Source organism: Sinocyclocheilus anshuiensis, unplaced genomic scaffold (assembly GCF_001515605.1).
Source record: "Sinocyclocheilus anshuiensis isolate Anshui unplaced genomic scaffold, SAMN03320099.WGS_v1.1 scaffold757, whole genome shotgun sequence".
Taxonomy (NCBI): Eukaryota; Metazoa; Chordata; class Actinopteri; order Cypriniformes; family Cyprinidae; genus Sinocyclocheilus; species Sinocyclocheilus anshuiensis.
Genome location: NW_015540870.1, coordinates 7,045 through 15,747, shown reverse-complemented (window position 1 = coordinate 15,747; position 8,703 = coordinate 7,045). Strand labels below are relative to the sequence as shown.

At 36.3% G+C, this 8,703-nt stretch overlaps 1 long non-coding RNA gene across 1 annotated transcript; it reads left to right on the top strand.

Moving 5' to 3' along the window:
• Nucleotides 1-430: 430 nt before the first annotated feature.
• LOC107688077 (uncharacterized) lies at nt 431-2,439 on the top strand. Its single transcript, XR_001634193.1, has 2 exons — nt 431-609; nt 2,086-2,439. It is a non-coding gene; the product is annotated as an uncharacterized LOC107688077 (long non-coding RNA).
• The last annotated feature ends 6,264 nt before the right edge of the window (nt 2,440-8,703 follow it).

The window sequence follows — 8,703 nt, the reverse complement described above, 5'->3', positions numbered from 1 at the left end:
AACTGTAAGACTATGATTATTCACTCTTTTAATGTTGCACTCTCAGAGACAAAAAAAACAAGTACAAAAGCTGTCTCTGGGGCGGTAAAAGATGCATATTAGTACCTCAAAGGTACCGATTATTACCTAAAGCGAACATATTAGTACCTAAATAAGTAGTACCTTTCGAAAAGGACAGTTTTCTGACAATGTAGGATAGAGATAAGAAGCTGCTGCAAAAAAATAAATAAAGAGAAGCCTTTTAAATAAAAAGGACATTTACCAATGATACAAACATGAAAGCTTGAAAAAAAAAGTTATTAAAGAAAGTTACTAAAGAGAGAAAGGAAGGCAAGTCGCGCTGAACGCGCGCGCCTCTGGAGTGATTTATTTGGCAAATCAGGACACAATGAGCGCATTATGACGCTCTAATAGGAGAGAGTGTTTGGGGAGCCGCTAATTGTCTGTGATTGAGTTGCAGGCTGGGAGGGAGAGACCTGGGACGCGCGAGCGTCTGTCAGCCAATCATCCGCTAATCAGAGAGCTCAAATTAAAAGAGTGCGTGTTTGGAGTCGAGGACGGGATGATGGCGCAGAGCCGGAGTGATTGTGAACTTCACCAGTGCGCACAGTAATATCTGAGTCCTGCTTGCACCACACACTTTAATCATTCTGAAACTGTACTGCAGCCTCATCTATGTGAATGAGGTCTAGTGATTCAGTTTAAAAACATTACAACGACAGATATATGAACACGTATGAAGCCAGTGACGCATGTATTGTATGAGTATGGATGTGGTTTGTCAGATGCTGCAGTGAATGTTGTGCAGTAGGGGTCAGTGTTTCACTGCACACACACACACACACACACACACACACACACACTACAGTAGGCTAGTACATTTCAAATCAAATCTGTTCAGTCTGCACTCAATGAAATAATTCATCGCGACTAGCATAACAACTTAAAACAATTATATCTTTATTTTTATTTGTTTCCCCCCTAAATCTCAACTTTTAATGCACTCCATTAAAAACCTCACAAAATAACTCAAATTAAATTAGAAACTGACAGTATATTGACTGTGCTATTTCTTTAATACATTCGTGTTTTTAAATTATGCTTGGAAACATTTAAAAAAATGCACGTATGTGATATTTGATTCTGTATGAATTTCTTCAAGAATCTTTTAGTTACAAATATCCCATGTTCCATATTTAAATATGTAATTAACAGGAATATTTAAATATACATATGTACTGGCATAAATACATAATATAAATAAAAAAGAATACTAATATTCAACATTGAACATGATTAGATCTTGATTAAAGCATTAAAGGAAATTTACAGTAATAGTTTAAACATGAGCTGATAAGATGATATAGGCGTGTATTTATTTAAACATTTATTTCTGCTGTTTATTAGAATTTATTCGATTATTTCATGCATTCTCTTAATACAAGAGAAACGAATTGAATGCATGTATAGAAATGAGTGATTCATATCACAGTAAATGCAAATCTAAATGTGTGTGTTTGTAACTCTGTCCTGAGCTCAGCTCAGCTCAGCACGCGCCTCACGCTGATTGTTTTCATTGTAAATGTTTCTTCTGCAAACCTTGAGTGTTCAGTGTAAGAGTCTGAAGTGGCTCGGCCTCTAAATGGGATTAATTCTCAGAGAACGTCCTTTAGTCTTCCTCGTGTAATTTCATTTGCGGCTCCACACGGTGAATAACAAAACAGGGGCTCTCAAACGCCACAGCCTTCACATTACAAACACACGCCAGCCGTCATTTCATCGCCACTATACAGTCCTATTCAAACCAGAGGGGTCTTTTTTCTCTAAAACATTATTTACTCGTTGTTTTCAATATTTTTTGATAATGCATTGTTTAAAATACCCTTAAAACAACAACAACAACAAAATTACCTGGGATGCACCAGTTTGCAACACAAAGACTTGATTTCATTTAAAAGCTTTATTTGTTTCGTGGCACTGGCTGATTTGTTCATTTATTTGTTTTTGTTTTATGCCACACAAGAAAATAACCTGATATAAGTTCATCTCTCACACAGCTTTGCTTCCCATGTTCTTGTTTTTAAGATGTTTACTGGAAAAGGAGAGAGAAATCTGATGTTTTACACGCCAGAAAAACAAACCGAGAAAACGTGAAGGAAGCGACTGGTCAAGCACAGCTCTTCCTGAAGCTGTCACAGATGGGACGGGCCCCGGGCCCCTTCATCCCCCGTGGAGCCAAGCCCCCTGCCCGCTTTTTGATTTAATTACAGGGAAGAGGGCGCATCAATTTCATTGGCGGTGCAGAGAGATGACAGCACACAAATTGAAAGAAAAGGAGGAGGAGGAGGCCAGCGCTCATCATTAACACTGAACACAATCCTGTGTGCCATGTAACAAGATTAGAAACATTATTATCATTCTCCCATACACAGACAGACAGACAGACAGAAGTCATAAAGTCATAAAGTCATCATCTGCTTCTGATTTTGTCACATGAAAACATCACATACATACTGAGGCTTGCCTATAAATGTCATTTTACATTTCTTCATTGTGGATCTTTTTTTCAGAACTAACTTTTCAACACCAGGTTAATTGTTTTTGCATTTCAAAGTGTACCAGATGTTTTGTTTTAAAATGTGTTTGTGCATCTTTCCTTCAAATAAATGACACTGTGTAATCTAATGCAAAGACAGATATTTTTAAGCACTTTTATTTGAAATTCTTCGTCCATTTCTGTAACACTTTACTTTAAAGTATTTTTAATGTATTACTCGTGCCTTATAATCCATTGTATGATCTCATAAATAATAAATTATAGTACTTATCTGTTTATCGTTTAGAAAGTATAAAGCATTAAAACATTACAAACAACTAATAAGGAATCTGCAAATAGGCCTATTATAATGCATTTTAGCTTGAGTTACAATTATTTATGAAAAGATATAATGCATTATAACATAGATTATGAATACCTTCATATTGCATTACACAAAAAGGCTTCAGGTGAAATGAAACAAGCAACACCAGGCTTCAGGTACTTGAGGTCTTCTTTGATTTTGAACACACATAGAAATTCACTTCATTACAGAAGTCAGTCATGAGCTCAGACTCTGCTTATATGACTGGAAACAATTACCTGCAGTTATAAAATAGTTGAATCTAAAGAGTCAAATAAGTTCAAATATTGTTCAAAGGGACTATTTCATCTAGAAGAAGAAAAAAAGCACTATGTATGCTGTAGGGTTATTATAGTTAACGGTAACGAAACCTGAAAATTAAATAAATAAATAAATTTCTGTTGCTTGACATTAAAAAGTAATTAAAAAAGCTTTATATAAGAACTGCTAAAATGACAAAAACAACAAAATTACTAAAATTAAAAAAAATATTCAAAATATCAATAAAAAATATAATAGTGTCTCAATGTTATTAAAATAACAGTGGTATGCTCTTAATTTAGCAATATGCTCTCTGCTTATTATGCTTTAGATGAAAACTGATTGACCCTTCAATCTCATTTAAGTTTGGGGAACATCATAACATTTAGAGAAGTGAGGATGCATTTTATTTGTTCTTCCTTTGAATTTACTACAGAATCTTATAACATTTCAGTGAAGTGTCTAAACAGCTGAATCATACTATTTCCTAAAAGTCTCCTCATAAACCGGCCAATATCCAAAATGAAGGACATTTTGATTACCTAAGTGAAAGAAACACGCTGTTTACTTCTTCCAGACAAAGTCACAAGCTTTCTTTGACTTACTACTGACAGCTTTATTTGAGTACTGTGGCATAATAACTAGTTTTCAAAACGAAGGAGTGTGTGAGTAAAGGAGGAAATAAAGGGCATCAGACGTGTTCGCGCTCATCGGGTGTCACTGAAACACACACTGGGTTTGTGGGTATTTTCCTGATGTGACGCAGGTGAAACTCGGTACCGCTGCTGTGAAGGTGAGATTCACATGAAATTAGATATCTGAGCAAACAGACAGATGCATTTTACTCTGCCGAGGCAAAGGAAGTCAGATAATATACAGGAGCTGTAAATAAATAAATGCATAAATACATACATACAAGAAAATCAATTGCAATTAACAAAAAAAAAAAAATGTAAAAGCAGATATCTTAGCCAACAGACATGGAAATGATAACAGATCTAGATCTCAGATCTCAGAACTATTTGTTTACCAATAAAGCTTCATGAAACACATTTGGCTGCATTTCATTTTGTGACAGATTTTGTAACATGACAGCTGATGCTGCTGCTAACACACACTCATAATGAAAGAAGTCTCTTGTTCACCAAGCCTGCATTTATTTGATAAAAAATACTGTAAAAACTGTAATATTGTGGAATATTATTACAATTTAAAACAGCTGTTTTCTATGTGAATATCTGTTAAAGTGTAATTTATTTCTGTGATGCGCAGCTGTATTTTCAGCATCATTACTGCAGTCTTCAGTGTCACATGATCTTCAGAAATCATTCTAATATGCTGCTCAAGAAACATTTCTGATTATTATCAAATAATCAAATCAAATATAACATTATAAATGTCTTTACTGTCACTTTTGATCAGTTTAATGCATCCTAGATGAATTAAAGTAAGAATAAAAAAAAAAAGTTACTGATTTACTGACCCTAAAAATGTTAAGTGTATAGTGTGTATAAAACAAAGTTATCTACTAGGACACTATTCGTTTTCAATTAGTGGAAACGGTGTATTTTTATGTTATAGTTTAGATAGCTTATCAACATGCTAACAGTAAAACACGGATGAATCAAGTGTAATTCAGGAGCACTATGTGTAAGTGTAGAGCTTCATGTCGTTGTAGACAACTGTCTATGTAGGGAACAGAAGGCAAGCTCACTGTGGAACAGAGCTGTACTTCAGCTCAAGTCGTTAGTTTGCCATAAATACAATTCAATTAAAAATTGCTTTATTGGCATGACTGTAAAAAAAATACAATATTGCCAAAAATACTTTAGCACTTTCAAAAAGGCAAGCTATAACCAAAAACGGGTTTAGCTCATAATCTGACTGGGTGGAGTTGAATCTTTCGCATGAAGGCGCTGTATGCTGGCTCTCCGAACACGGGACGATCAGCTGTTGTGCGGTAGACAGTGACTCTAAACGCGCGCGGCGGTGAGTGGGCGAATATGGGACTGATCGGAGCGCGCTGCTGTACTGCCGCTTGGCTTTGATTTGTTGTGAAGACAGCAGCAGCGAGACGCGCCCGACTCCAGGCTTTTCCCAGCATGCCCGCGGAGAGTGACACTTCCTCTGCAGTCTGAAGACGTGCGCTGAAGCGCTGCCAGCAGATCTCAGCGCCGGCCTGGCATTCATCAGCAGCGAGCAGCTCCACCGCGGCGCCCAGCGGGAACACACTCCACCTGCGCCCGTCTGCACTCACGCTCGGCCCGTGTGAGTCACGCGCTGCCACGCTCTGGAGGTAATGATGTAATTGAGCGCTCATATACATCCGTGGTCACACAATATTGCTCATACATCAGTGGATGACTCCAATGGCCTCCCACTGTCCACAACAACAATCAAAGGCCCCATGACTTTTTATTGCATAAGGATTTTTTTATTTTATTTTTATCTTTTTTATTTCACAATTTCTGTAAGATGTTTTTGAGCTTGGCATAACTAGTAAAATAACTAGTAACTAGTCAAATGTGCAGTGAAAAAAAAAAAAAAAGATTTTTCAAAGTTGTGAATAATAATAATAATAATAATAATAATATTATTGGAGTATGTTTTACATGAAAATACTATTTCAGTTTTTATACTTTAAGAATTTAATGTTTAATTCAATGTGTTACTTGCTGATGCTTTTTAACTATTTGTGGAATTTCCTAGCAATTTCTGAGTGAAAATTGTTACACAATTCTACACCGTTTTTTTCAGTGTATATTCAGTATAAAAATGTCCATGAAATTTTACAATTTTATACATTTACATGACTTTTCCAGGTCTAGAAATCACTATTTTAATCAAATTAGGCTTCCTCGTATATCCAGGTTTCCTAGTAGAACCCTGGTTCTTCAAAGAGTTAAAACAAAAATACCTGTTGAATATATTCATTATTAGTTGTTTTGGAATATTTTAATGCTTGTTTTGTCTTATTTTAATCATTCGATTATTTAATGCATTCTCTTAATACAAGATAAACTTATTTTAATCTTAAAGTTTGCCGATGTCCCCTAGTGAGCCCTGGCCACCTCATTTCTTTGTTTAAATTATCTGACCAGCACAAAAACAAAATGCAAAAGTAATAACAGTTTTCAGACAGGTTTCCTGAACCCTTCCTCCGTCTGCCATTGGTCCATTGGTCACCCTCTCTGTGCACGCCACTGCATTGGTCAGTTTTCCTTCAATAAACTCCTCCTTTGCTTCTTACTGATAGTAAGGTAGTAGGTGTAGTAGTTATGTTTATGTATGGGGTAGGGGTTAATGGATCTAAAATATGGTCATGCAGAATAAGGCATTAATATGTGCTTTATAATTATAATTTACTTTATAATTTACTAATAAACAGCCAAAATGCTAGCAATATTCATGCTGATAAGCAACTAGCTAGTGTTAGTGAATAGATATAATCAGCAAGTCTAAATACAACTCTAGTTTTATATTTCTCTGTTGTTTTGAATGTGATTAACATTGTAGGTCTTTCCCTCACTAAAGCCGTTCTCTTCGCAGTCTTGCACTTTCAAATACTTTTTTGCTTCAAATTAAAGTTTGTAATATTGTGATTTTCCTTGTCGCTGCTTTGGTTCATGGCTTATAACACTTTAATGAAGACTTTTTTAAAATCCCAATGGGAAAAATACTTCCAGACTCAACGGCACTGAAAAAGCGGACGCACTAATGCACTCCGTCTAATAATGAAACACTTTCGGAGCCTGGCTGTGTTCATCCACATTCAGTTTGATTATATGAAAATAGCCAGTCAGAGATTCAGCTAAAATTCTCATTTTGGGGTGAACTATCCCTTCTGCTGCATCGCTCGGTCGGGAAGTTTTGCTCATAGTGTGATGACCACAGTTCTCTTGAAGTGATTGGAAGACAATCAAAGTGCTTTCCCACATCTGCCAGATTACCCAGAAGCCTCAACGAGAGCTCCTCTGCCTCCACAAACACTGGAGAAAGTCCCTGTAATTTTCCAATCACTTGTGTTTAGGGCACATCTCAGTGTCTCTGCGGCTGTTAGATCAGATGTGTTCGCTCTGTTCAGAGCTGGAGGGTCTGTTTGTTTGTAGACATCAATACAATCAGAATTTTTTGTTTGTTTGTTTTTTCTGTGTCGTCTTATTGACTCATAGCCACTGCCACACAAAATCAGTTTGTGCTCTAAAACAAGCACTGCCGATTTCCACAAATTTCAAATAGCTGTCACTTACAATCTCTATGCACGTCTGTACCCTTGTGTTTTAGATTATTAAATATATTCCCCTATGATTATGCTGTCAGATTATAGAATGCATTAGTTAAATCCATTCAGTAGATTCACTGCCTAAATCAGCAAAGAAAAGGCAAATCTGGGCCTGTTAAAAAGACCACTGGTGTTTAGACCACATTTAGTTCACGTGGATTTAGATTAAAGGTTCAATGATAAATAAAAATCCTCAGAGACCCAAGCATTGATATTCCTGAAGGTTTTTTTTCCCACTTGTAAACATATTTTGGAATTTGCAAACCACTATTTTTTTATGCAGTAAGTGAAGGTTTTAAATTCACAATTCAACAGAAGTTAAGAAATTTCACTACTTCACAATATTGTAATAAATATTCAATAAAAGCATATTTGAAATATAATGATTTTAATATCACTTAATATATATATATATATATTGGTTGGAAGTTGTCTCAGGAGGTTAGAAAGTCCGCTTTTACCCTCCAGTCCGTTTCTCATGGAAGCTGAGCTGACTGGGCCAAACTTGAAAATTTCAGGCTCATCCTATGGTGTGAGTTTAAGGCAGGAAAATATGTGTTCCCTAATCTAAAATATTACAAGTATTTTGACAGCATTTTTGACTTATGCGTTGCTTTGTGGGAGTGGGTGGAGCTAAACAACTCTTTTGTCAAGATTTGACACTCTGATTGGTGGAATTTTCTGTACTGCATCATGGGTAAATACATTTTGAAGTTATGTAAGTTATCACTGAAAATCAATTTCCCTATGGAGAGAATGAATGGAGTTTATACTTTTCACTTTGGCCTGAAGTCTTCAGCAGTCATATGTGATTAACAGAGCATTCAGCCTAACATCTAACATCCACAGAAGAAGAGTGATGAGAGTGATGAAAGTTTTGTTTTTATCATAGCTGATACTGATAGTTGGTAGGAGTGAACATTGGTAACGGTCAGTTAATCCATTAGTTTGTAAACACACGTGTAATTGCTGGAGTTCATGTGGGCTGGCTTCAGTAATTGTCGGTTGTCCCTTTAAACATCAGCGCAGTAATTTCAGATTTGTACTCGGGTCTTAATCAGGGATAGAGCTGTGAGGCACTAGAGCTGCTCCGGGGATAAAAATACCTGTTGCGAGCTGTTGATGGTAATTATGGCCGTCTCACATAGACGACTCTTAGAGAGCCTGAGAGCCGTGGCTTCTGTCTTTGATTGCTGCCCTGGATCCTTCAGCTCTGATGTCCATTAAATCTTGATTGGTCTTCTCTCTCACTCTCTCTCT